The 27,905-nt window shown below is 40.2% G+C and overlaps 1 long non-coding RNA gene across 1 annotated transcript; it reads right to left on the bottom strand.

The window, feature by feature from the left end:
* On the bottom strand, positions 1 to 27,857 carry LOC143274297 (uncharacterized). The gene is made up of 3 exons (XR_013052875.1): positions 27,673 to 27,857; positions 19,216 to 19,308; positions 1 to 173 (listed from the first exon to the last, which is right to left on the bottom strand). It is a non-coding gene; the product is annotated as an uncharacterized LOC143274297 (long non-coding RNA).
* Between the last annotated feature and the right edge of the window lie 48 nt (positions 27,858 to 27,905).

The raw sequence follows: 27,905 nt of genomic DNA on the forward strand, positions 1-27,905 counted from the left end.
ACCAGGAACACCAGGTGCCTGCATAGTGTTTACAGATATTCACTGAAACCATCCCAGTCAACCTTTGGGCAACCATTTCAACAGCATCCAACCAGAGGATAACTTAGTGTCATCACAGTATCTTCAGTTTTCTTCAGTTCTTATGCTCTCTTCTTCCCTGGTCCCACCTCAGCCTGCAACAGGTCCCCAAAGAGAAGATTTAAACAGACAATCAAAGCTTTTAAATAAAAATGTAACTGAGTGAGGTCATTCAGGCCAAGAAAGACAAACATTGCTGTAGCATGAATCTTAAAAGGTCTCGCCAACTTCTCAGCTGATCCTGTTTCCACGAATCCTCAGACTAAAAGCCTCTGAGTCCTCTCTTCACCTGAATGGATCTCAGCTGCACTGCTGCTAAAAGCCTAAAAGCTTAAAAAGCTTCTAGTTCATGGTCCTTTTATACCTTTCTGCTTCCTGCCATCACTTCCTGGGATTAAAGGCATGTGTCTTTCCCAAGCAAGACATGAGATCTCAAGTGCTAAGAACATGTGACTCTAAGTGATCAGCCATAAATGGGTTATCTCTATCAACCTACCCCCACTCAAAGCTCCTGAAATATCACCAAAGAGGAGGCAAAAGAAATGTAAGAGCCAAAGGTTGGGGAGGAGAGAATAAAATGTTTCTGAACATGATGTGGTCACTGCACACGTGAACTCACGGGAGCTAGAATTGCCTATGTAAAACCTACACAAGAGCAAGTCACTCAAAATTGTGATGATATACTGTGTATCAAATACAGCTTGCCTGAGGATCAGAGGACAGAGCCAGCCACTAGATTAAATGAAGAAGCCAGGTGGTGGTGGCACATACCTTTAATCCTAGCACTCGGGATGCAGAAATCTTTCTGGATCTCTGTGAGTTCAAAACCACCCTGGACTACATGAGATTAATCTAGTCTAAAAGAAACAGAGCCAGGCTGTGGTGTCACGTTCCTTTAATCACGGCACTTGAGATTGCATGCCTTTGCTACCAGTATTTGGGAAGCACACACACCTTTAATCCCAGCACTAGGGAGGTTGAGATAGGAAGTGAAATGGCTGGGTGGAGAAAGGCATATAAGGTGTGAGGAGACAGGAACCCAAAAGACCTTTCCACTGATGTCAGAGGCATTCAGTATGAGGATTCATGGAGATAGGATCTGACCTTCCATTCAGCCTGAGAATCCAGTAGTGGTGAGAAGTTTCTCTAGTGGCTTGTTCCTTTGTCTCCCTGATCTTTCAGCACTTACCCCAATATCTGGCTCCAGGCTTTTATTAGAAACCAATTAGGATTTGAGCAACACAAAATTCTAACATGGATAGATAGCAAAGGGGCTCCTGAGGTCCTACCTCTACATGAGGAGTCACTGGCAATTGGTGATGAATGAAGGAAGAAGAATTATTCTTCTCTGGGGTGTGCCCACTGGTAGATTGTCGATGCTCCAGCAGTTTGCTCCAAATGTATGCATACATAAGCAACACTAATGAGACTCGGTGGGTTATTAATGTTTTAAAGAAATGAAGTTGAGAGGAAAAAGTACTGAAGGACACTAGGAGGAGCTGGAGGAAGGTAGTAAGGGTGGCTGTGACCAAACTATGGTGTACACATTATGAAATTTTCCAAGAATAAATTAAAAGATTATTTTAAGTGTGAATAATAAACTTCAGGATAAGACTTAGCTAATGTATAAAGGGGCTGAGAAATCCCAGAATCTACTAAGGAGTCTTAATGATCATAGTGAAGGTGTTTTAAGAGAGTTTCTAGCCAGGAAGGAATGGATATTAAATACCAAGGGGTAACACACAGTTATTGAAAGAAAGAAAAATGTTTATACTAAATTAACTGCAAGGTTATTGTCTTCATCTTCAGGATTAAATTAATTGAAAACAAGAAGTTTTACTCAGGAACTCTCAACATTTAGAATATTCTAAACTAAGTTGCCATTCCCATGTTTCACCTTACCCAATGCATCTCTGGCAAAAGCACAACATTCACACTTTGAATGACTTAATTACTCATGACTCAGTTAATCAATATTCAGCATATAAATGCCCTCCAGTGCTACATTCCACTGTTAACAATAACCATAATAGATTGCATTTCATTTCCATTTAGTTCAAAATGATTTTTACTTTCTTTTAAGATTTATTCTCTGGTCCATGTGTTACTTAGAAGTGTATTGGGAAGGGTCTAAATATTTGGAGATATTTCCAACTGTCCATCTGTTGTTGACTTCTTGGCCCAAGGCAGAGACTGCATCACTTCTCTTCTTTTGCTGTGTTAAGATGCGTTTTATGGCCCACAATGTGGTACGTCTTGGTATGCCCTATGTGAATATTCTACTGCTGTCTATGATGTCCATTATACCCAGTTAACTGATCACTCTCCTGAGTTCAGCCACCTCTTGGATTTTCTGACTTCCAGATCTATCCATTTCTGATACAGGATCACTGAGGACTCCAGCTCTAATGCATTCATCCTTTTCTCTTCAGCTTTTGTCTCACACATTTTGATCTTTCCTTGCTAGATACATACATCTGTTTTCTTGCAGAGCTGACTCCTGCCTCAGTAAGTAGCACACCTCTTTAGCCATAACTTTAGTTTCTTTAAAGACTATTTTATTGCAATGTAGCTCATCCAGGAGCCCTTTTTCACTCCTCCAAGTTGTCCTATCACCTCTCCATGTGCATGCACACGCACACAAATAAATAAATAAATGTAATAAAGTATTTAAATACAACAATATGCTCAATAAGATGCTACTATACCCATACTTTGCATACATTTTGTAACACTGCTCAAATAGGTTCATCAGTTCAGAACTGCATGAAAATTGAAAAAACACTGAATCCATTCCATAGACTATGAATTGTGTACAACGTAGTACATAGTAGTTTATTTCTAAAGAAAAGCAACAGTTGCAAAGAATACAGAGAAAATTCTGATATTCATCCCTCTTGAGGATGTGGAAATCATCACCAGTGTGCAGAAGATGTCATTTCTGACATAGTCCAACTGCGTGCTTCATTAAGTTTCTTATGGAGCTAATCTTGAGGGTTAGTTTTGTTCCGTCCTTGCTGTGAGTGCTGTTTACACAAAGCCTTTAGCATGTACCTGCAAATTCTTAGCCTTCACTTTAAATAACAGATCTTTACCAAGAATAGCTTCCTTGTCATTCGTTTGTGCCACATTGGACACTGTTTTTCTTTTGTTCAATATTAATGGATTATCTGTCTGCTTCAGCCTCTCTCCCAACACCTGTGACCTCCAAGTCCAGTCAGTGCCCTTTGCCATAGTCAATGGCTTCTACTGAGTTTCTCTGATAGGGAGAGTTACAACATCCACTATTTTCTGTCAGAGCAATCAGTGGTGTGAACTAAAGCCTGAATTCTCTTCATTGTCCATCCTTACACATCGTGTAACAACAGAGAGCCTTCACCTGAGACAGTGGGAGCAACTGTTTCAAGAGAAGCCTCAGCTAGGCTCTGCCAGCAGTGGACAACCAGCAATCCTATAACTTAACTCCTACAGCAACCCTCACTGCCAGCAGCCAGTTTCCTCCCGTGGCTTTGAAAGAAAGTAAATCTTATTTTGTTCCTATGCTCTGTTTTTAAAAGGAGTACCATTTATGGGGGCTGGAGAAATGGCTTGGTTCTTAAGAACACTGGCTACTCTTATAGAGGACTGAGGTTCTGTTCCCAGAATCCATGTGGTGATTCATAACCATGTGTAACTACAGCTCCTAAAGAACCAGTACCCTGTTCTCACCTCAGCAGGAACCAGGCACAGACATGGTGCACACACACACACATGGGCCAAATAATCATACACATAAAATAAATAATCAAAAAAATTTTTAAGTACCATTATATGGTAGAAAAAAAGGAGTGGTCAGTCGCTCATGCCTCATGCCCAGAATTCTTTTTGCCTCCAATTTCATAAGTCGATGGATTTCTCCCTAACTTTGTAGTATTGAGAGTCTATATTGGTGTTATAAGTATATTCCACCTTATAGAACTACATATTAAGCCACTGTAGACAAGCTTTCCCTTGAACCAATGCACAATTAATCCTGAAGTTCACTTTACAATAAGAAAGATTATCTTCTTTAAGTCATAACTTGTAGCTCATTTAAGTCTGTTTTTCAGATACAAAGAGAAACAGATGGTTGAATATGATCTTTCAAAACAAATAAACGTCAAGAACATTCTTCAGCTGTACTTGATACCTATGGGAATTTGGAGAGTACAGTGTGTAATGCACTCTTAATCCATATAGGTGTGAGCTACCACCTCTGCCAAAGTCATTGCTGTATTTATATTGGTGAATTTCAGCAATGCATTATGTCACCCTGCAAACTTCTCAACTTTGTCATCTTCAAAGACTAGAGAAACTTCATTGGGTCCTTAATAATTTTTCTTGTGTAGAACTACAAAATCAAATGTTGTCTGGGCTTCACAGAATGAAACTCAGCTTCTTTTTTAAAAAATTCAAAGAAAAAGTATAAACTCAGAGCAAAATTGAGCTAAAATTGGTCATAGTATAGCATTGTGTACATCTTGACTTCTTATCCAGCATACCTCAACTTCACACCTGACAGAAAACATTTACCTAAAAGAGAAAAAATCAAAACAGTACAATTTGTCTTTCATTTATATTATGGACATTTTCATAGAGAGAGGAGAACTTGGGATTCCATAAAGGACATAAAGGGTACCTGAACAGAGCAGCAAAGCAAACAAGTGAGGCAAAGAATAAGCTGAATGCAGCTCAATAACACTTTGAGGACTTTCTAAAAGGGATTCTAACTGAACAGAGTAGGATGGATGGATAGATAGATAGATAGATAGATAGATAGATAGATAGATAGATAGATAGATAGATAGACAGACACACAGACACACAGATAGACAGACAGATCTGGGACCCAGCAGAGAAGTTAAGAAATGAACAATAAACTGGAAATTAGTCAGTTGGATTTAAAGCTTCAAAGCCTGGTAGCAAGTAAACTTAACTAGGGAGGAAAGTAAAGAAAAGAAATGGTCAAGGACCAATGAAGTTTCTCCAGTCTTTGAAGACGACAAAGTCAAGGAGGCTCCCACACTTGCAGGTAAAAAGCACAAGCTAGTAAAGTGGAGACGGGGTGAAAAAAAGCCTGCAGCAGAAGGTTCTGCTACAGCCTAAGGAAGCATTTCAAATCCAAAGTGCCCGATTCTGTCACGTTCTTCTAGTGAGAAGTGACAGGTGAGAAGTGACCACTATGTCGGCAACTGTGGAAAGCACTCCTGTCCCTGGAGAAAAATGCTAGAGACAAAATAATCTGGATACATTCAAAAGTAGACTGTCTACATTAGCACTGTGTTAATCTTACTCACACTAGAGATTTAGAATTAATCTAAGATCACCTTCTTCTTCACATTCTACAACTGATGACTCCACAACATTGATTAATTGTGCTTCTGAGATTTTTCCCTGTCGACTTCTTTCCTCGGCCACTGTGGCCACTGAGGACTTTAACCAGTCCCTCATCTCTGTCTGCACTGCCTCAGGAATTTCCCAGGTGGCCCCAGCACATCCATTCCTGTCACCTTCTGGTCAAAAACCGGAGCCAACTTTGCCATCTTACTGCTTAAATTTTTTCAGTTTCCAGCAATTTGGGAATAAAGTTTATAAATCTTCAGTTAAACCCCAATGGGGTACCTGTACAACCTCCAGAATTTTCTTCTAATTTCCATGCCTATTTCACATGGCCAGATCCTTGAATGATTCTCTTTCCAAAGAATTTTAAAGTTGAGTAAGAAGACATAGTCAGTTTTTCAGTCTACTCAATAAAGAGCCCTAAACCAGACCCAACCCTGATATTTACATAGCTTAGGGTGAAAAGCATAAATAGGTTCCCATATAACAAATGTCAAAATGTTAAAGAGTTACTTATCAAGCTTGTAGCCCATTAAATGAAATATATTCTGTCCTATGCCCTTTGTAATAAGATGGAAGGTTGTCTAAATTTAGATTTCCAGATTTTCATTCCATGTCCTGGCTCCATTTGACTCTGTAAGGATTCTGTATGTGTGCTGGCACACCCCTCTGGCTGAGTCTTGCTCATTCATTGATAATTAATGGAACAAGTACCTTCAGTGTGTTAGAGAGCAAACATCCCTTCCCTGAATTGCCTACATTTCCTGCCTCCAAACAGAAGCTCCTTAGATGGATATTCCAGCTGCTCCTGTGGTAAAGGTTTTGCTGTTGGATAAAAAAAAGAGATCTACACAAATCCCAAAAGAACATATGGGGCTATGAGGGTAGGAGAGTCTGAAAGCCAAGCACTCGAACATAGTTGATAGCAAAGTTTTTAATGTGCAGTTCTGACAGCCCAACAACTGATTATGGAGGTCACAAGGAAGTTGACAATGAAAGGTTTCTGAACATGCAATGACCAAAAATTAATCATATATACATATACATATGTATATAAACAATAAAAAATGAGGTGTCTTATCTAGGGTTTCTATTGCTGTGATAAACCACCATGACCATAAACAGCCTGGGGAAGAAAGTGTTTATTTCCGTTTACAGCTCTCTGCATTGGTATGGTTCATTATCTTATCAATAAAGACTCTTTCTCAGGCTATTTCTGAATTCTCCTGTTGTATGACACACGATATAAGTAAATATTAGTAAATAAGATTAAAATTTTGAAATCTACATTTGCCCCAGCCAGGCTACCAAGGTCAGTAGATTTTTCTCACAAATTGTTATTATTGGAACCACTAAACCTTGTTAATTTATTGTTATTTAATAAACTAAGACATTGTGAAAAGACACAACACATTCATATATGTTTCTGGCATGTTTCACAATAAATTTCAGGAATAATTTTTTGTTTCACATCTTTTAAATGTTTTATACTGATTTTTAGGTGCTGTTTCTACGTATTTTGAAGTTTCAAAGCTAAGGGCTTACAAATGAAAAACTCTCCTGTGTTCATCACTGATAATTACTGGCCTCTGCCCTATAAATAAGGAATTATCCATTTATGTATTAGTTAGGATGGGGACTGAAAGTGCTATTTCAAAGTAGGAATTGAATGAAACAAATTTGTTTCAAAATGAAACAAAATACCAGTTGCTAATGGGTTAAATAAGAAAATGATGTTTTGTCCTGTGTACCTGTAAAGCAGGGGAGGTCTTGCCCTGGCATGGCATTATAAAGGAATACAGAGACAAAACCATGCCTGTACTCTATCCTAGGACAGGCCTGACGCCTGTGTGAAGTCTTTCCTTTCCACACAGCCTGTCTCTCCCAGCATCAGGTGCCCAGCAGAAACCATAGTTAAGTCTGCCTAGGTTCAAACTCCACAGACAAAAGAAATCTATGCCCCAAACATGCTCAGCAAAACTGTCAGATATTTCCCATAGAGTTGCTTAGGTCATGAGTCTCAACTCTTTCTATCAAGCATAAGGAAATATATATATTAAAATGTAGGGTCTTTAAAGCATATTTAACTTATGTTAACAAAGGATATAGCTTGAGGGTTACAAAATACAGAAAATATGACTCATACATAGACACAATGCAAAATATGGCCCTTAAACTGTGGAACCAAAGCAGCAAAAAGACTTTGCCCTTTTTCTGTTCATGTCCTCAACCCAGTGTGAGCTGCTCTCACTCCAAGCAAGAAAGGCTAATACAGGGTAAAGTGTGGTCAGCCTCGTCGGCATTTTCTCATACTCAGAGCAGTGGGAGCTGGGGTAGCAGTTTGGGATCAGAACTGCTCTTGAGTAATGAGAGTCCCTGAGGGAGCTGGACTCCGGGACAGAGGCAAACTTCACCCAGCCCTGTTTACACTAATCACCATCAGAGAACTGTACAAAGAGTTCTGCTTCAGGGTCAGGATCAACGGTGCTGTTCTGGATCATTCTTGATCAAAAAAACAATCCACACCTGCTCAAAGCCAAGTCCACATTTACTTCATACACAATATTTCTCTTAGACACTAGCTGGTTGACAAGGTCACCTTTTAAAATATAGTTTGGGGGGACTATTACGTATTCAGCCTAATCAAACATACCACCTTTCATTTTAGAATTAATTTGAGTTAAACTAGTATTGATGGTGGCCAGGATTCTAGAGGACGACTGATGATTTGAGTCTGGTAAAAACATTATTAACATTGAGAAGCCAACTGACAAAATGCATCAGACCAGATGGGACTCTGAGTGCCTCATGAAATAACATCTTTAAGTGATTTTCCATACAAGGTAGCCCTTTAATGCCCAATCGTGAACATTGTTGTGAAAAGAAAAGAAAAAAAAGTGTCAGAAGCCCAGGCAGATGCTTCATATGTTCTTTGGGCAGATAGCCAAACTATTAATTACAAGACCTTGTTTAGGTTCTGTGAACACTGTTCAATAGCGTTTCTTATCTCTGTACTTGGTTGGCTCTCCTGTGAGACATACCTTCACAGTGCTGAGATGGTTGCTTTGTTTTAATCACTTCATGTCTAAAAAAAGGCTATTGATGAAATAACAGATATCTGTGGGCTGATGGACTGTGTGACTCCATTGCCCCATCAAGTATATATTTAAGAAATCTTTCTGTAATGATTTTCTAAGAATTTCATGGACACAAAAAGTAACAACATATGTGAAAGTACTAGTGGTCATTTAACCCAGCAGCCAAAGCTATGAAGCAAACAGAAAAACAAACTTCTGCAGCTTGGAGCTATGTGGTTACCATTACCTGAATTACGGAAAGCTAAAGTTATAAGATGTGTGTGTGCGCACACACATGTGTGTTGTGTGCACATGCACGTGTATGTGTTGTATATATGTAAGCACATGTAAAGGCCACAGATGAATATTGGGCACCTTCCTCAATCACTCTCTACCTCAGTTTTGAACAGAGTCACTTGCTGTACCTGGAGCCTTACCAGCTTGGCTAGCATGGCTGGTCAGTAGCGTCTGCCTGTTTCCAATGCTGTGATTGAGTGTTCACTGGCATGCCTAGCTTTTCACATAAGTTCTGACAATCCAAACTGAAATCCTTGTGCATATGTAGCAAGCACTTTCTTAACTGAGCCCTCTCCTTAGTCCCATATTATAGGGTTTTAATATAATACACACACCAAAAGATGTCATGGCCAACTGAGTTTGGATATTTTCTAACATGTTTTGTCATTCTTTAGAGGTAAATAAAAATGTTCATAATGTTTAACTGAAACCATTTTTATTGAGCAGATTAGAATAATCATTTAGACTCAATGGCCTTTACAATCGATTCAGGAGGGGTCACCTGGAAAGACAGCTCAGCTACTTAGAGAGAATCTGCCAAGGAAGAAGCGAAGGAAGGAAGGAAGGAAGGGAGGGAGGGAGGGGAGGGGAGAGGGAGGGAGGGAGGGAGGGAGGGAGGGAGGGAAAGAAGGAAGGAAGGAAGGAAGGAAGGAAGGGTTCCTTTCTTGCTTCTCTGTTGCTATAATGAACATTATGACCAAAAGCAACTTTGGGAGAGGTATTTAACTTACATGTTACAGTCCATCATCAAGGAACACCAGGGCAGGAGCTCAAGTGAGGAGCCTGGAACAAGGAAAACTGGAATAGAGACCCGAGGAATGCTGCTTACTAGCTTGTTTTCTTACAAACCCAGGACACCTGTCCAGGGGAGGCACCACTCACCTTATGCTGGGTCCTCCCAATCACTAATCAAGAAAATTCATCCCCATAGACATCCCCACAGGTCAGTCTTACGGGGGTAATTCCTCAACTGGTGTCCTTCATCCCTGGTGGCTCTGTGTGTTAAGATGGCAAAACTAACAACTCTCACAGAAGGCGGGGGGGGGGGGGGGGGGGGGGGGAAGGAAGGAAGGAAGGAAGGAAGGAAGGAAGGAAGGAAGGAAGGAAGGAAGGAGGAAGGAAGGAAGGAAAGAAGGGAGGAAGGAAGGAAGGAAGGAAGGAAGGAAGGAAGGAAGGAAGGAAGGAAGGAAGGAAGGAAGGAAGGAAGGAAGGAAGAGGTGAGTCATACATCAAACAACAGTTAAGCTTTTATGGTAATGGTGGTTCTTAAGTCTATTTTAAACTTATATGCAGCAACATAAAATTATACAGGTTAACAGGGCAACAGGTAATGCACTGGTTCATATAGACAATGTGTAATGTTTTAAGCAGTTTAAACTTACCTATCTCCTCAAATATTTATATTACTTAAAATACATATATTATATATAATTTATATGAAATTTTATCAGGATGAAAATGCAGCCTCTAAGAGCCATAGACTATAGAAAAAGATCCCCCAGTGCAAAGCCTTGGAACCTCCTTTTGTGTTGCTGGTCAGGAACATCGAAGAGACTCCCCAAAACACTGTAGGCTGTTGCTATTGCCATCGGTAGCCTTCTAGAACTGGAAGGTAAGAACCCTAGTGGTATCCAAAGATACCACATATTTCAAACACAGGACTTGTGAGAACTGAACTGGAATTGACCTAGGAATCTCCTCAAGGGCTGGCTCTCTAGTATTGAAAGATGCTGTGCAGGTTTCCAAGGGAGAAAAGAAATTAATAGCTATAAGCATTATAATGCCTATGAACCACAACAGTGGTTAAAAAAAATGGCAAGAAAGCTCAAGGGCACAGCAGTGGCACCTTATATCCAACTAATAACCAAGAGCCATCTAACTGGACTTAAGGCCCACTCAGTCAGAAGGAACTCATAACGAAGACTGTAAACCTAGCCAACTACCTATGACTGATGAAGAGGAGAACCTCCTACTGAGATTTTCTTTTTTTTTCTTTTTTTTTTTTAAAGTGTTTGTTCATTTTATTTCCTTGTTGAAGAAGTCAGAAATCTGGGGTAATGGGTCTCAGAGGTTATCAGCACTGTGTTATTTTCTGGATGCTCTAGGGTAGAATTCCTCTTCTTCTTCACTGGAGTAATTGTTAGAACCCTGTTCCTTCCTTTCTTTTTTTTTATTTTTTTTAAGTAAATTTATTTTACAACATCATTTAGTTCAACATAATAGCCAGATTCCCCTGTTCTCCCACTCTCGCCCCCCTCCCCCTCCCCCCACCCCACCCCCCATTCCCACCTCCTCCAGATCAAGGTCTCTCCCGAGGACCGGGATCGACCTGGTAGACTCAGTCCAGCCAGGTCCAATCCCCCCCTCCCAGACCGAGCCAAGCGTCCCTGCATAGGTCCCAGGATTCAAACAGCCAACTCATGCAACTAGCCCAGGACCCGGCAACAACACACAGCTGCCTCCCAAACAAATCAAGCCAAATGACTGTCTCACCCGTTCAGGGGGCCTGATCCAGTTGGGGGCCCCTCAGCCTTTGGTTCATAGATCCTGTGCTTCCATTCATTTGGTTATTTGTCCCTGTGCTTTATCCAACCTTGGCTTCAACAATTCTCGCTCATATAAACCCTCTTCTTTCTCACTAATTAGACTCCCAGTGCTCCACCAGGGGCCCAGCCGTGGATTAAGCCAGTATAATTTCCAGCTGCATTCTCAATACCCATCCTTATTTCCACAGCTGAGAGTAGTTTTCACCCCTGATAATAAAATTTAAAAAAATTTCAAAAAAAAAAGATCACCACAGAAACTCGCAACTGGTCGAAATGCAGAGAACCGATAAAGCAATGTTCATCACCAATTGATTCGTTGATAACACAACCCTACACTTAAGGCACAGGGAACATTGCAGATGAGGGACCAGGAAGATTTTAAGAGCCAAAGGACCAGGATGTGATGAGATGGTGTCTTCTACAAATGATAGGAAAATGCATTGATGAAATCCCCATTATATGATCACCTCCACAGGACCTACACAATGACAATACCAGCTGACTTCCCAGCATGGATGGGAGAAATCTGGCAAGGTTCTGCCCATACATGAAGAGCTACCAACAATTACTAGCTCCTAAAGGTGGAAAAATCTGTCTTCTCTGTGGACTAGCCCTGCTCCATAGGTCATCCAATCCCAAGTGGTCATCTCTAAACACATATGCATACGAGCAACACTAAATGAACACAGCAAGGTGTGTGTGGGTGCATGTGTGTGTGCGTGCATATGTGTGTGTGTGTGTGTGTGTGTGTGTGTGTGTGTGTGTGTGTGTGAGTATGTAACAATAATTTTTTTAAAAAGAGGTCATGAATTTTGAGAAGGGGTACATGGCAGGAGTTGAAGCAGGAAGATGATAGGGAAGAAAGGATATAAATACAGAACTCATGTATGAAATCCAAAAAAAGTGTAAAAAGAAAGGGGGAAACCCTTGAAATCTTCTCTTCTGGCTTTTTTGAAGTATTCAGCACATTGTTGCTAACCCTCATCACTCCACTGTGCAACACCACACTGGAACTTCTTATTCCTATCTAATTTTGTAACCACTAATCAGTCTTTGCCCATTCCTCGGTCCCCCATTCTTCCCAGCCTCTATAATCACCATTCTGCTCTCAACTTCTATTTAGTCTTACATTTCATACATGAGTGGGTCACACAGTGTTTATGTTTCTGGTTCACTCAACGTGAGACTTACAGCTCCAGACACACTGTCATAAATGACATGACTTTAGAATCTTTGCCACTGCATAGTATTCCACTATTTCTGTGCCACATTTTCTTGATCTACTCGCCAGTTCATTAAAATCTTCCTTTTTCAATTCCTTCTTATTGTGAACGGTGCTGCAATGTGGATAGAAACATAGATGACTCCTCAGCATAGTGACATCATCTTTTGTACTAGTTCCCACTTCTGGGCATGCTAGGTTACTTGGTAGTTCTGGTTTGCTTTTTTGAGGAGCCTCCGCACAATTTCTATAATAACTAATAATGAGCAAGGGGTCCCTTTTCTCTGCATCCTTGTGAGCACTTGTTGCTGATCAGTGGTTACAAAATTACATAGGAACAAGAAGTTCCAGTGTGCTGTTACACAATGGGGTGAGGAGAGTTGGCAAAAATCTGCTGAATACTTCAAAAATCTGGGTTCCCAAAAAGTTTGTTACCTATTGCTTGTTTGTCTTTTTAGAAGAACTATTTTTACTGTGGTAATATGACATTTCACTATGGTCTAGATTTGGGTTTCCTTGATGATTAGTGATGTTGACCAAGATATTATATAACTATTCAGCATTCACATTTCCCTTTAAGAACTGCCTACCTAAGTCTGTCGCTCATTTTTTAATGAGTTTGATTTTCTGCTATTGAGCTTTTGCATTTCTTTATATATCCTGGGTATCAGTGCCTAGGTAGCTGTTTAACAGTTTGTAAATGTTTTTCACATCCTGCAAGTTGTCTCTCCATGCCACTGTTCATTTGCTATGCAGAAACTTTTACATTTAGTGCAATCCCATTTACCTAATTTTGCTTTTATGTCTTGTGACTTTGAGATCTTTTCTAAAAAACTAAAATTTCCTGTTTCAATATCCTAAAGCATTTCCCTACATTTTCTTCAAGTTCTTAAATTTAAGTCTTTAATCCATTTTGAGATGTTTATTTCACAGCTGAGAAACAGAAACATACTTTTCATTTTTCTACATATGGCTATTCAATTTTCCCAGCACTATTTATTAGCCCTTCTCTGATGTGTGTTCCTAGCACCTTTGTCAATAATAAGTTGGCTAGATAGATGCATGGTTTTAATTCTATGCCCTGTATTACTCCACTGGTATATCTATTTGTGCTTATTATAATACTATAATACATTGGCTGCTATGACTTTGTTGCATATTTTATATGCTTCCTATTGTGGTTTTTGTGCAAGATATCTTTAATTATTCAGTTCCATTTATGGTTCAGTAAACATTTGGGGTTTTTTTCTGAAGAGTATATATTGGTGTTTTGATGGGGATTACATGGAGCCTTAGGTAGAATGTACATTTTAACGATCTTGATTCAACAAATCCATGAGTCACAATATCTTTCTTTTTACTCCTGATTTCTTTCATCATGGTTTTATGTCTTCCACTGTAGGTGTCTTTTACTTATTTAAATAAATTTATTCATAGAAATACAGGTGAGATTATTTTCTTGATAAGTACAACCAAGCTTAAAGAATTTACTCAAAAATGTGACTTTATCAAGCATCTATTTATAGTTATTGATCCCCCACATCAATTGTTAAACCACTAATTATAATATTCTCTGCTATCTATAAGATAAAAATTTTTTGCAAATATACTATTAACACATAGCATATGCCAATGTGGTATGTCAGAAAATACTTGCATCTTAAATGTACAGGCAAATTACTCCAAACCAAATACACTTTCATAAGACATATGGAATGTGAACAGTAACATCCCTGTTTTGTGGGTGAATACATTAAATGCTAAAAACATTTCATGTTTTCCCAAGAGTATATAGCTGATAAGCAGAGCATACAAAAGTCTGAATTAAGGCCACGTCTCTTGAGACCCCTTGAGCTACTTGATTAAAAACTTCAAGACCAACATTACTAGAAAAAAGAAGCATAAAACACTATGCATTTTCTAGTTCAAGTTCTACTACACTCACTCACTTGTGCTGTCAAGTCTGAACTTCTGAATGTCTGATCTTTCATCCTTCACTACCTGGGCCTGATTTCCCATCCTTCTCCCACCTAAGTCCCAGATAACTGACTTCTGTCTTGTTCCTGGCCACATTGAACCACTGATTTCCTCATCTCCGTTCTTTGGCTCTGAAATCATTGGCTGAATTTAGACCTGGATGTCAGTCTAGTTCTCTCTTCGCCCACTTCTGGCCCAGCCCAACCCTGATGTTGCCCACAGAAGTGCATCACAGACACTCCTAGGGAAAGAATTGACATTTCTCATTGAAGTCATTTCAGTTATTCACATTTGCCAATCAGGCAACTGTTTTGATGCTAGCTTTCAGGGTCACTGCAGGATTAAGCAATGCATTTTGTTTGCCAAGAAAGAAGCCCCTTCTAATGCTTGGTTACACGTCAATTCTTTCTGAGCCACAGCAGCAGCAATTACTTCCAGCATGACCTATTCAGCTTGCTTAAGGCAGTATTTAGAGGTACAAGGTGAAAAATAATTATCTCATTCTCCATTCTACCCTCTATTTTGAAGTCTTAAATTATTTGAACTAATTAATCTTAGCATAATTAAATTGACTTCTTGAAGATGTTTATATTTCTTGAAGCAAAAGAACTAGACAGATCTTCTTAATATCATTAATCTAATGAGGCATGGGCCCCTTTATCATAGTGTCATTATAATACTATTAATCCTAAATAATCAATTATATCAAATGTTTGAGGTTCCTAGCTCTATCAGGACTACCCACCTGTGAGAAGAGGCCAACACTGGCATCTACAAACCCATGGAATCCCTGAAGAGTACCACTGTAGCATAAGGTTGCTGTCACTGAACCAATACATAACCCCAATTATCATTACTCCAAACATGTTTTAATCTCTACACTGTATAATGAAAAATATTCTAACTGGAATACAAAATAGATAATTTGTGTTAAGCACAGATAAAAAAATCTAGATACAAACAGCAAACAGGTTTCACAAAGAAAATATACAACAGAAAAAATCATTGTGTATATGAACTACAAATACTCTTCTAGATTAAAAAAAAACTGACGGTGATCATGCTATGTTCCCTATGTTTTACACAGGTTGTATTTGGTGCCATGAGTGACCATTCATGGTCAAAACATTTTTCTCCGTGTGAGACCTACTGCTTTCTTCCTTTATACTGCCCAAAGACTTTACCTAGAACTCACTAATCAAATAACGATGCTAGCCCAAGAATTGAATAATACAGGACACTAAGTTCACTCCCTGTAATTGTAATTCAAAACCACTGAGCCCTAAATTATCAGGACACTGTTCAAGGTGGAACCTGTAAAGAAGGAATGCTTCTTTTATGTCAACAAATCAGGACAAGTGAAAAATATCTCCAAATTATCAAACATGCCAGTGATTTTCAGAACAAGGAACAAGAGGAGGGTTTGACTGGAGAAATTTTAAGACAAGTATCTGGTCTTGATTTTCCTAGTAGCCTCACTTTCTGGAACTACTCAGGGTCATCTGTCTTGTATTTGGTCTTTGCATTTTTAAAATAATATTTTTATTAATTCTTTGACAAATCCATATAACGTATTTTGATCACATTAACTCACTATCCTTGCCTCCAACTCCTCCAGGATCTACCTTCATCTCCCTATCCACATAACTTTGACTTCTCTCTCTTTTTTGTAAAGCTGTAGTGTTCAGTTTGTGTTGCCCAACTACTCTCGGGTTTGGGGCCTGTCTTGGAGCATGATCAACCTGCTAGAGGTCACATGATTAAAGAAAACTGGTTCTCCCTCTCCTGAAGCTATCAAATGCCAACAGCTCTTCAACTATGGGTGGAACTTTATACCCACCCCACCACCTGTGTGCTGCTTTTTGTCTGGCTTGAGTTTTCACAGATCTTGTGTATGCTATGGGATCATAGATATACCCTGATACATCCAGAAAACAGTTTCCACAAAGCCATCCACCTTCTCTGTCTCTTATAATCTTCCTGTCCCTCTTCTGTAAAGATTGCTGGACCTTGGGAGTAGGGCTGTGATAGAGGCATACCATAGGGCCGAGCACTCTGCAATCTCTTTTTCTCTGTATATTGACCAGTTGAGAGTCTCTGTTAATCACCATCTAGTTCAAGAATAATCTTCTCTGGTGAGGGTTAAGTGATGAACTAACATATGGAGATAAAAATAAGTCACTAGAGTCACCTTAATACTATGCCCATTTAGCAGAGTAATAGTTACAGGTTCTCCTCTAGTCTATCTGTGACCTATCTAGCCACAAGTTCTTGTCTCTGTTGAGAGTGCCAGGTATATGTTTCATCTCATGGAATGAGCCTTCAATACGACCAAAAAATGGCTGGTAAGTCCCATAACGTTTGTGCCACGGTTGCACTAGTGGGTATATCTTGTCAGGCTAGTCATTATTGTAACTCCCAGGGTTCACAGAAGGACGATATCTATGAATAACTTTTCATAGTATGCATAGCACATTCTAGCACTATTAAAATCGGCCAGTAGGAATAAAGTTTCCAGGTGCCAACTTGACCCCTACATTTTTGTTTGCCATGAATGTGTCTTCTAGGATTTAACAGTTCTATCTTTAGATAATGATTCAGCAAAGATTTCAACACCTGCCAATGTAATATGCACTTCTCTTAAGCCCCTTGACAATGCAACAAGGACCTTCTATTCAAAGCATTCCTAAGTATGGCTACCTTTTTTATGGTGCCTAATAGAACTCCTGCCAGAGTAACAAACAATTCAGTTGGCAAGGCCAGCATGTCACCCTGTACAGCTTGAAGCAGGTACAAGAACAGATCTCCAACCAACTTTTTTGCTCTGACCAGAAGGACTCCTGATTAAAGACTGGAATATGGAGCAGATCTCTTTTAGGTAATTTTCACACACATTGTCCAGAAATCAAAAACTTTTGTTATCTGTCATGACAGAGCTGCAACCCTATGGCCTGTGCCCTATGAGCAAAACTTTTGACCAGAATTGAACTTTGATCACCACAAAATGTGCCTAATTTGCACTGCCTGTACTTGCATATGAGAGATTATATCACTGAAAACTATATATGCAACAACTCACACTAACTTCCTCAAACTCTGCAGTGGTCAAATGTACATGATATAAATCACATGCTGAGAAACTGCACACAGCAAAATTAATTCTAATCAAATATATCCTTCTCCAAAACAGAGATACCTTGTTTGTCTATTATCCATTGTACTATGCTGCTGCCTAACATCTTGCAATATTCTTCTAGAATCCATTCAGCTACCCAATCTTTTCCCTTCAATCACAGTGGCTAGTCATCTGTATTTTCTTCAGTATATCTTCTCATTACTCCAAGTACTTCAGTTCTGAGAATGTTCAGACCACAAGAAAAGGCAGAAAGAGCTAGTAGCTAAACAAGATAGAAAACGAGGTGCTATGCCAATAAAATACAGTAATACATTGTGAACTGGAAGAATAAAAAATAATGACTATCATACTAGTTGGCACACATAGCTGTCTGTGTGTGAACTGTTGTATGAGAATATTTTAGCCAGTTTTTAATTATATCTTCTGGATTTTCTGTAATAGATATACAAAGCTTTTAAGACCTCTAAACACATATAGCAAAAGGAATTTTGTCTTAAACAAAAAAATGGATACCTACTTTGCTTCCTAGTTATTAGAACCCAGACCAGTAATGACAGATACATTTTAGGAGATAATGTATTTTCAATCTTTGTGATGGCTATTCTTGGTCGTCAACTTGACTACATCTGAAATTAACTAAAATCCAAAAATGGAGGGCACACCTATGATTGATTTTTGCTTAATTTGAAGTAGGTAAGTCCACTTCTAATCCAGATCTCTGAGGTAGAAAGACACACACTTTTAATCCAGATCTTGAGGTAGAGGAAGACACACCTTTAATCTGGGCCATGCTATCTCCTCTAAGCCTCCATAAGAACATAGAAAAAGGAAGCTTTTGCTCTTTGCTGGATTGCTCTCACCTTGCTAGCAAATCCATTCCTTCACTGTCATTAGAACCTACACCCTCAGTATGTCCAGGTATACTAAAGACCAGTGAACACATCCTGCCTTAGAGAGTGAACTACTGTATTTTTAGACTTTCCATTCACCACCAGCCATTGTTGGACCACAACCTATAAGTCATTCTAATATCCCCTTTATATAAAGAGAAAGATTTGTTCTCTAAGTTCTGCTACCATAAAGTAGTCTTCTAATACAGTTTTCTTCAACTACTCAAAAGCATCCAGCATTTGTTCTTACAGCAAAATTGGAGTTGCCCAGCCAAATGTTTTGCATATTCCAACCAGTGGGATTCTTTCATTCCTTAAGATGATGTATTAAATTTATTGGTCTAAAGTCTCCCTGAAACCATAGTCATAAATGCATACATAATAAATAGCAACAGTGAGAGCTCCTCGTCATTTAGTTCACCTTCTGAATGTTTTCCATTAATTACAATCAGCAGTTGCCCATAAATCTTGAGAACAGAGTTTAACAGCTAACAGAATGCCAGCTTCTGGGGCATTACCATGAGGTTTTATTTTATACTTTTTATTATTCCAAAGGAATTTGTTTATAAGAAAAAGGATCCAGATTAAAAGAGGCAACAAACAAATGCCCTACCAGACTGAGTCTATCACTTACCAATTCCTGAATTGAAAAACTTCTTTGAAAATCCTCAGGCACTGTGAATTTCATTCAGTTCTGCTTCACCTTTAGCAACAAGAATGATGGTGTCTGGAAGAGATAAGAAAGACAATATGCTCTGGACAGGTTAAAGCTCACATGCAGCTGGATATGTGAGGCAAGGCTAAAATAACAAGAACTTTCTGTGCACTGCTTCGAGAACTCCATCAGTTTGACTTCCACCATTTATAATCAGCAGAGCAGAGCACCATCAATTGAAAAGATATTAAGTAACTGAAGACTGGTAGCCATCAGCTTTGTGTTGGCACAAAACCCTGAAGACTCTATAAATGATAACATGATGTCTTGCCTCCTAATACTCTGAAATAAAATTCACCGTAGATTTTTCACTGAAAACTTTTATCTCTCCATCATGTACCCTGGAGTTATGGGATTAATTAGGGAATGTAGCCTCCTTGCAAGTAAAACTACAAATGTATGATTTTTAAATGATTAGAAATGGTTTCAATGTAATCCAGAAAAAAATATTTTCCAAAACATTCATCTATATGTCTCATTGGATGTGCCCTGGGAACAGAAACCCCTTCCAGTACAGAGCATAGCCCTGATCGAAAGTAGAGCTCTCCTGAGATATTGACAGCAGCAAGAGCTAGAGCCTCTTCTGGGTGGTAGTTTTCTACTTGTAGTAATGTGACATGTTCCTTCCAAAAAAATAAGTCTTTTTAAATAAAGTTTTCATTCTCATGGTTACCAATTGAGTATAGTTTCCAGATTTTCCAAATTAGACAAAGGTGAGACTCAGATAATCTGTAAGAGCTTCTTTGAATAATTCTGATAATCAATAAGGCTTGCTGACACTTCCTTGAACTGTTGTGTAATTCCTAGTATTAAACACTTACTCAATACGAAGTTTATAACAGCATGAAAGGAGAAATGGAGTGGAAAGAATACAGCTCCTAAAAATATCTTCTAATGCCTTCCCTGCTGTAATCCCATCCTATATAATCCCTTCTTCCATGTACATGGGTTGGACATGGTGATTTGTTTCTAGTGAACAGAACAAGACAATGTCTTACTGTAGAGATTTAGATGAGACAACAAATGCTGTAACTTCCATCTTGCTTGTATTCTCACTTTCTGTCTGACTCCTCTTGTGTACTTGATCTTATGAAACGATTTTCCACAAGCTGTCGTGTGGAAAAACAATAAAGCAGGGAAGTATGGGTAACCTCTAGCTCATACTGAGTATGAAAACAGAGGTTCTCAAACTAGCATCCTTCAAAGAACTGATTTTGCCAGGATGATGGATGAGTAGGGAAACAAAGAAACTTAATTTGTTTGTTAGAAATGTTTTTTAATTCAAGAACTATAAAGTATTTCATTTTCAGGAACCTACAACTAAATTAATCTCACTTAAATATTGGTTCAATTCAACTTGTTGGCAGTCTTGGAGTATCTAACACAACACAGTCCAGTTCTGAGTAGTAAGTCCAGCAGTAAAAACAAGTAAGTCAGAAGAGGAACCACTTCTCAGCATGTTTTGACTATAGTAGATATAGTAGAAAACAAGTCAACAAGAAATAATTTCAGGTAGTAGTACAAAGAGTTTAAAATGGGAAAATAGAATTAAAAAACAACTAACATGGAAAGAGATGAAGAGTTCTTAAGAAGGGAAATGATACAATCGTTATAGTCATGGGCTACATGATGCTGTTTTGGTCAATGAAGAATCAGTGGGCCCAAAGACTAGGTTAACCTGATTTTGTAGCCATTTTATACATAGTATTATACATAATATAATACACTATGGTGTTCACACAATGACAAAATCATCCAGAGATACTTTTTCAGAATATAGAACTCATTAATCTATGCATAATAATATACATAGTAATTTAAGGAGAGTTTTTTTTTTCAGACTATATGACCCCAAAAGCATGAGCAACAAAAGCAAAAACTGGAAAACAACATTCCTTCAAGCTCAAAAGCTTCTTTACAGCATTTCTTGACAAATTGAAGAGCCAATCTGAGGAATTTGAGAACATATTTGCAAACTATTCACCCAAGAAGAAAGTAATATCCATAATCCATGAAGAAACCAAAAAAAAAACTAAATAGCAAAGAAACAATGGGTTTGAAATTACCTAAATAGATATTTATTATAAGAAGACATTTCACACACCCTTCTGAATCCGCTTGCCCTGGCTGGGGAGAAGAAATTATGGGCCTGCCTGGCACCATTAGGACTGAGCAGGTGAAGGACACACACCCACACACCCCTAGGGCCACTTGCCCTGGGTAGGGATAAGAAATCAAGGGTCTGCTCAACCAGGTGAGCAAATATATGGTGGGTCATGGAAAAGAGAGAGAAGAAGAATTGTTCATGTCCTGTGGAAAGAGGCAGATCTAAAGAGGCAAAGGCTATGAGGAATGGGTTGATGTGGGTTACCCAAGTGCCCCCAGAACCATGATGATGTCCAGGCGTGGGCTGCTGCCAAGGGCCATGTCTAGGTGGCTCTGTCTGTGGCCCTGCTATAGCTAGTCTGTGTCGATGTCAGTGGCTCCTGTTAGCACCAAAGACCAGGCAAATACCTGGGGTCTGTGCTGCCACATGTGGCCACATTGATGCCTGAGGCCCATGCCATTGGAGGGGCCATCATGATCTGAGTGGCCTGCACTGCCTCCCAGGGCTGTGGTGACATCTGGGCCAAGCTGCATTGTAGGACCATGAATGGGTATGTGACCCTGCCACAGCCAGGGTCTATGTTGATATCCATGCTGCATATTACCATTGAAGACTGCAGATGTCTGGGTCTGGGCCACCACCTGGGGCCATGTTGGTGTCCTAGGACCACCCTACAGCAGGGTAATACTGATCTGAGTGGCCTGTATTGCCACCTGGGACCATGGTGACATTCAGGCCCAGGTTACTGTCAAGGACCATGTCTGGGTTCATGGTCCTACCACAGCCAGGGTCTGTATTGATGTCCTTGGCCCATGTTGCCACCAAAGGCCACAAGGATGTTCAGGTTCTGGGCTACCACTTGTGGCCATGTTGGGGTCTGAGGGATGAGCCACTACCAGAGCATGCCAATCTAAGTGTCCTGTGCTGCCACCCATGGCTTTAGTGAAATCTGGGCCAAAGCTGCTACTAATAGCCATGTCTGGGACTGTGGTCTTGCTGCATCTGGGGTCTGTGTTGATGTCAGTTGCCCATGCTACCACAGGGACTCATTCAAACCATGTGTTGGACCATGTATTGAAGTATGAGGACTGTGCTGAGCTGACTCCACACATCACCAGCCATGGGATATCAGACCTTGGCACAGGAGAGCTGCCCCCACAGACACTTGAGAAAGCTGGCTCCACCCTTTGCCTGAGGGGGTGGTTCCAGCAGCCTGAACTGACCAATTCTGCTACCACCCAGGCATATATCCAGGGCTTTGAGTTAACACTCCCCACCATTTACCCCATCTATGACCGGCTAGAGCTCATGAAGGGACTGGGCCTTTGGAACCATAGCCTCAGGGTCTCCATGACTCAGGACAATAGCAGAATATCTGAGAGGAGTCTCAGCAAGGGTCCAGCATTGATGGTGAATCTGTCTGTGGTGATTTGAAAGAAATTAGCCCCCAAAGGGAGTGGCACTATTAGGAGGTATGGCCTTGTTGGAGGAAGTGTGTCACTGTGGGGGTGGACTTTGAAGTTTCTTTTTCTCATGCTTCCCTCAGTGTGACAGTCAGTCAACTTCCTGTTGCCTGCAAGATGTAGGACTCTCAGCAACCAGTACCACATCTTCCTGCATGCTGCCATGCTCTCGTGATAATGGACTGAACCTCTGAAACTGTACATGAGTCTTCCCCCCAATTAAATGTTTCTTTATAAGAGTTGCCATGGTCATGGTGTCTCTTCACAGCAATGAAAACACTAAAACACTAATCAACAATACATCACCCAATAACATTTACAAGAAAAGCTGTTTGGATTAAAAAGGTATACTACATGGTACACATCAACTCCCAATGCTACCAAGATGATGAAGAGGCCATGGAGATGTGGGAAAAATGGAGGATTGAAGTGTGTTTGTTTGTTTAGATTTTTATTTGCTTGCTTTTGTTTTGGTTTGGGGGGTTGTTTGTTGCTTATTTGTTTTTAATTAATATTTTTATTTGCTTTTTTATTATTTCCCTTTAAATTTACCTTTGTTGGGGAAATGCTTCAAGGGTAAAGGGTAGATATGGAGGGACTGGGAAATGAGTGGGACTGGGGTGCATGATGTGAAATTCCCAAAGGAAAAAATTATGTTAAAAAAAAAGAAGACATTTGAATGCAAGGGCTGAAAATGTTAGGTCAGCATTGGAGCACTTGTCTGGCATGTACATGGCCCTGGGTTCAATCTCTAGCACTGGGGTGTTACATGATATCTGACTGCACTGTGAAACCTGAGACTATGTTAATAAAATCAACCTTGGATCAGGGGGCAGAGCCAGCAACTAGTTGACATAGAAAGAACAGAGTTGACAGGAAGATCGATACAGAGATGCACAGGGAAGAGTAGGGAGACTTGGAGTTTGGGCGGTCTTTTTGGTTTGGGATGGCTGGAGGCACACTCCCTTGCTGGGTCTCTAGCCAAAAAGGAAAGTCAGCTGGTTGCTTCCCAGCCTCTCTGAGCTAGCAGGTTTTCACCCCAACATCTGACTCCCAAGTCTCTATTGGTAAATAGAACCATAGAGACTTAATTAAAAACTACATTTGGAAGCAGCAGAGGAGCCTGTGGGTGCCATCAGAACTGGAAGTCCTGCCAGACCATGGCCTGAGTGGTGTGGGCACTGGCTGCGGGAGTATGGGGCTGCAGAAGGTAATTAAAATATCAGTAGATTCAGGTGCAGCTGCTAACCTAAAACAACAACAAAAAAAAAAAAACCACTGGAGGGTGGAAGACAGACAAAGGACCCACAATACTATGTGGGGAAATGCTTACTATCACTCACCATCAGGTAAAAGCAAATCAAAAGCAAAATAAGAAAACATTTTATCCTCATTAGAACAAAAAGGCAAAAAACAATTGCTGGCACTGGTGTGGTACAAAGGAATTATCACACACTGTGAGTGGGCATGCAGATTTAGTCTAGTCATGGTTGTAAAAAGTAAGCAGGATCTTTTAAAAATTAAAAATGGAACTACTATATGTAGCAATTCCTACCCAGGATATACATCCAAAAGAAAGGAACCTAGCATGTCAAACAGACATGTGCACAACTTACTGAAGTACAATTCACAACATCTAAGATACAGAATCAACCTAAGTTTTCATCAATAGATGAATGGGAAAAAAATCAATAACACACACACACACACACACACACACACACACACACACACAGGACTATTATTCAGCCATTAAAATAAGGAAATCTCATTATAAAATGAATAAATTGTGGGGCATTAAGAGAAATAAATCAGGCACAGAAAAGCAAATTGCTCATATTGTCAGTTATATCTGAAAGTTTTAGAGTTTAGCTCCTAGGAGACGAACGAATAGTTGTTATCAGAGTTTGAGAATGCAGGAGTTGGTAATCTTGTGTTAATATTTCCTGGGAGATGTGAGCAAATATCTATTCACTCCAGATAGGGCACCAATAATAGACCAAAGTGAGGTTTTCACCAATGTGAAATTTGTGAGCCAATGTTTAGTTTGTGAACTGATAGCATTGTGAGCTTGCTTAAAAGCACATGGGTGACTTAAGGGAGTGTAGATGATTCCAAAACAGCTCTATTAGCACAACCACACCCAATCATGGATGATGACCTCACAAAGTCCTCCTTCTAGTTAGCTTTCTGCTTCCTGTACATTCTAGCATCCCTGGACATGCTAAGCAGATCTGGTCAAGGAGTGGTCATTGGCCTATCATAGTGTCAACTCCAGTCTATCCTGCAAGTTGGTCCAGCAAGACAAGTTACCTGGAGAGATGGCTCGGTTATTAAGAGCACTGTTGCTCTTGCAGAGGACCTGGGTTCAATACCCAGCACCTAGAGGGCAGCTTGTAACCATCTACCACTCCAGTTCCAAGGAATCTGATGCCCTCTTCTGACGTCCACAAGCACCAGGCTCCCGCATGGTACACAGACATAAATGGAAGCAAAACATTCGTATACATGAAACAAATCTAAAGACAAGAAAAGTTAACTTGTTAGAACTCTGTGAAACGTTCCTCCTCTGGCTGGCTTCAGATTTTTTCTTCTCCTAGCATAATATCCCTGGGGAAATGCCAGTTCCTTGGGAAAGAGTTTCAATCAGCTGATATGCAATGGTAGGGGCCACTAGTTTCTCTCTTCAAAATACCCTTGCCCTTGCCAGAATGGTTCCACTAGTTTATCTCACTCTCCATAATCTTGCATCCTTAGACACTGCCATGGGGCTGCCATGCATCTCCTATTTCCAAAGTGCTCAGTGGTCAACTCAAGCTTCTCAGCCCAGCCCAGGGGCACCTCAGCTGGTGATAACCAAGTGTGCCCAATGGCTCATAGGCACCAGTCAGCAAGGACTACTTTCCTCCATGTTGTCTTGGAATAGTCAACCTTGGTTTCAGCAAGGGATGAGTGGATGCATTGCTCCATTTTTATGGTTCTACTTCATTCACAGTGGCCCCACCTACCTCCATGTCCCACAGCTTCAAGGCAAGAGAATGGGGCAGAAAGTGAGGTCTGGAGAGGCTTTCCACACAAGATACAAAATTAGTATATGAAAAACAAAAACAAAAAAATCTGATGGCAAAGAGAAGGACTGGAAAGTCCTCAGCCTTGCAACGTGTAACAGATGCTGCATGCTTGAGAAAGCCCATGCTATGCAAGTGACCCATAAAGGTTCCAGTCCTCTGTGAATGGGACCACTAAACTCCTGAACTTCTCTGCTCTGTCCTACTTAATCCCTTGAAAGTGAATTCTTTTTAATAAATTCTCTTGCTTTACTGACTACTGTCCATGTGGCTCTGTCTACATCACCCCAACACCCACCAAGAACAGTTGGCATGCCAAACAGCCAAGTGGTATGGTTTATTTTTCTAATCTCTTAAGCTTTCTACTGATTCCAGAAATGCCTGAGAGAAGCCTCCCCAAACAGCAGACACAGGTCAGTCTTTGCACACTGTAAAATCTTACCACCCATATCCTAAAGCAGTTCCCCAGTGCAAACTACTAACCTCAAAGAATCCTGAACTGCTGTCTTGCTCTCTCCCCTCCCCTCCCCCTGCAACCAGGCATGGTCTCAGTAGCCATTCCCTCCCTTTGCCATGTCAGCCTAAAACATTTTTTTACCATATGTGAAGCCTCTGTGCAACCTGTTACCACTGATTCCTTACAAGTTACTCTACAGACCTCAAAGTTTGTTCTAAACCTTTAGCCTTTTTAGGGCATCTCTTTACTCCCTCATTGTACCCCACTCATCAGCCAGGCTCTCTACCCTATCCCATATCAAGAAAGACAGACTTTCCCTGTGATAGAGAACTCAGTACCAGTTGCACGTCTTAACACCCACTGTAGAGGTTTCTGTTCAATTCTTTGTTCTGGGACAGAAGAACCTGGAAACCCCAATAGCTGCCACCAAACTCCAATATCTGTGTGTACCAACTTCATAATGCTGGCCAGAAGATGCTCTTTCATTTCTTGTTTAAAAGTCCTTCCCAACTGAAGAATCCAGAGGCAGAATGTTTCCCCTTTAACATGGTTGTTTCTATCATAGTTTTATTTTGGTCTCCAGCCTTATGTTTAATCGTGGATTCTCTCTTCCTCTGCATTAAAAGTTGGACCTGAGGGGTGTCTTTAATCACTTCACCTCACTTTCTATCTCTTCAGTATCTGATTTTTGCTGTAGGTTACAATTTTTTTGTTCCCAGGAGGGGCTCCTTAACATAGACCTAATTTGTATTCTGTTGCCTTTCAGCCTGGTCCCCTACTATAGTAAATGACAAGCTAGCATTTCTATCTCATCCTCTCTTTTATATAATCTTACTGCCAAAACACAGTCTGATATGGAGGATTCTACCCATGTGTCCCTTTTTTCCATTACAGTTCTTCCTTTAGATAAGCAAGATTCCTCTGGACAGACATTTTGGCCTCAGTCACATGTCTTATTACACACAGTAGCAGACACACAACTACTGCAATAACTTACCAGGAACCTCATTCCATATGCACCACTCTTAGGGGCTGTAATGTATATATACTCTAGTCCTTCAACAATTTATAGAATATCCCCTGAGGGCTGCTCATATGGCAAACCTCACTCATTAGGTAGGCATGTGTAAACAGAGGCTTTGCTCCGTCCTGCAGCTGCTTTGAAATAATCACACAGAGGCTTATATTAATTACAGAATTTTGGTCTATAGTTCAGGCTTATTACTAACTAGCTCTTACATTTCTATTGATCTATATATCTCCATGTGGCCTGTGGCTTACCAGTTCTCTGACATCTTGTTCCTTGGGCAGCTGGATTGTGTCTGCTGGCTCCACCCTTCCTTCCTTCCCCCTGTAACAAACCTTTCATCATGCTCTTGTAAGTAAGCCAATAAATTCCATTTGGCTTTCCTGCCCAGCCTTATTCTGCCTAGCTATAGGCCAAATCAGCTTTTATTATCAATCACTGAGAGCAACACACAGTCACAGCGCACAGAAGGGTCCTCCATAGCAGA

The sequence above is a fragment of the Peromyscus maniculatus genome, chromosome 7, assembly GCF_049852395.1.
Source record: "Peromyscus maniculatus bairdii isolate BWxNUB_F1_BW_parent chromosome 7, HU_Pman_BW_mat_3.1, whole genome shotgun sequence".
NCBI lineage: Eukaryota > Metazoa > Chordata > Mammalia > Rodentia > Cricetidae > Peromyscus > Peromyscus maniculatus.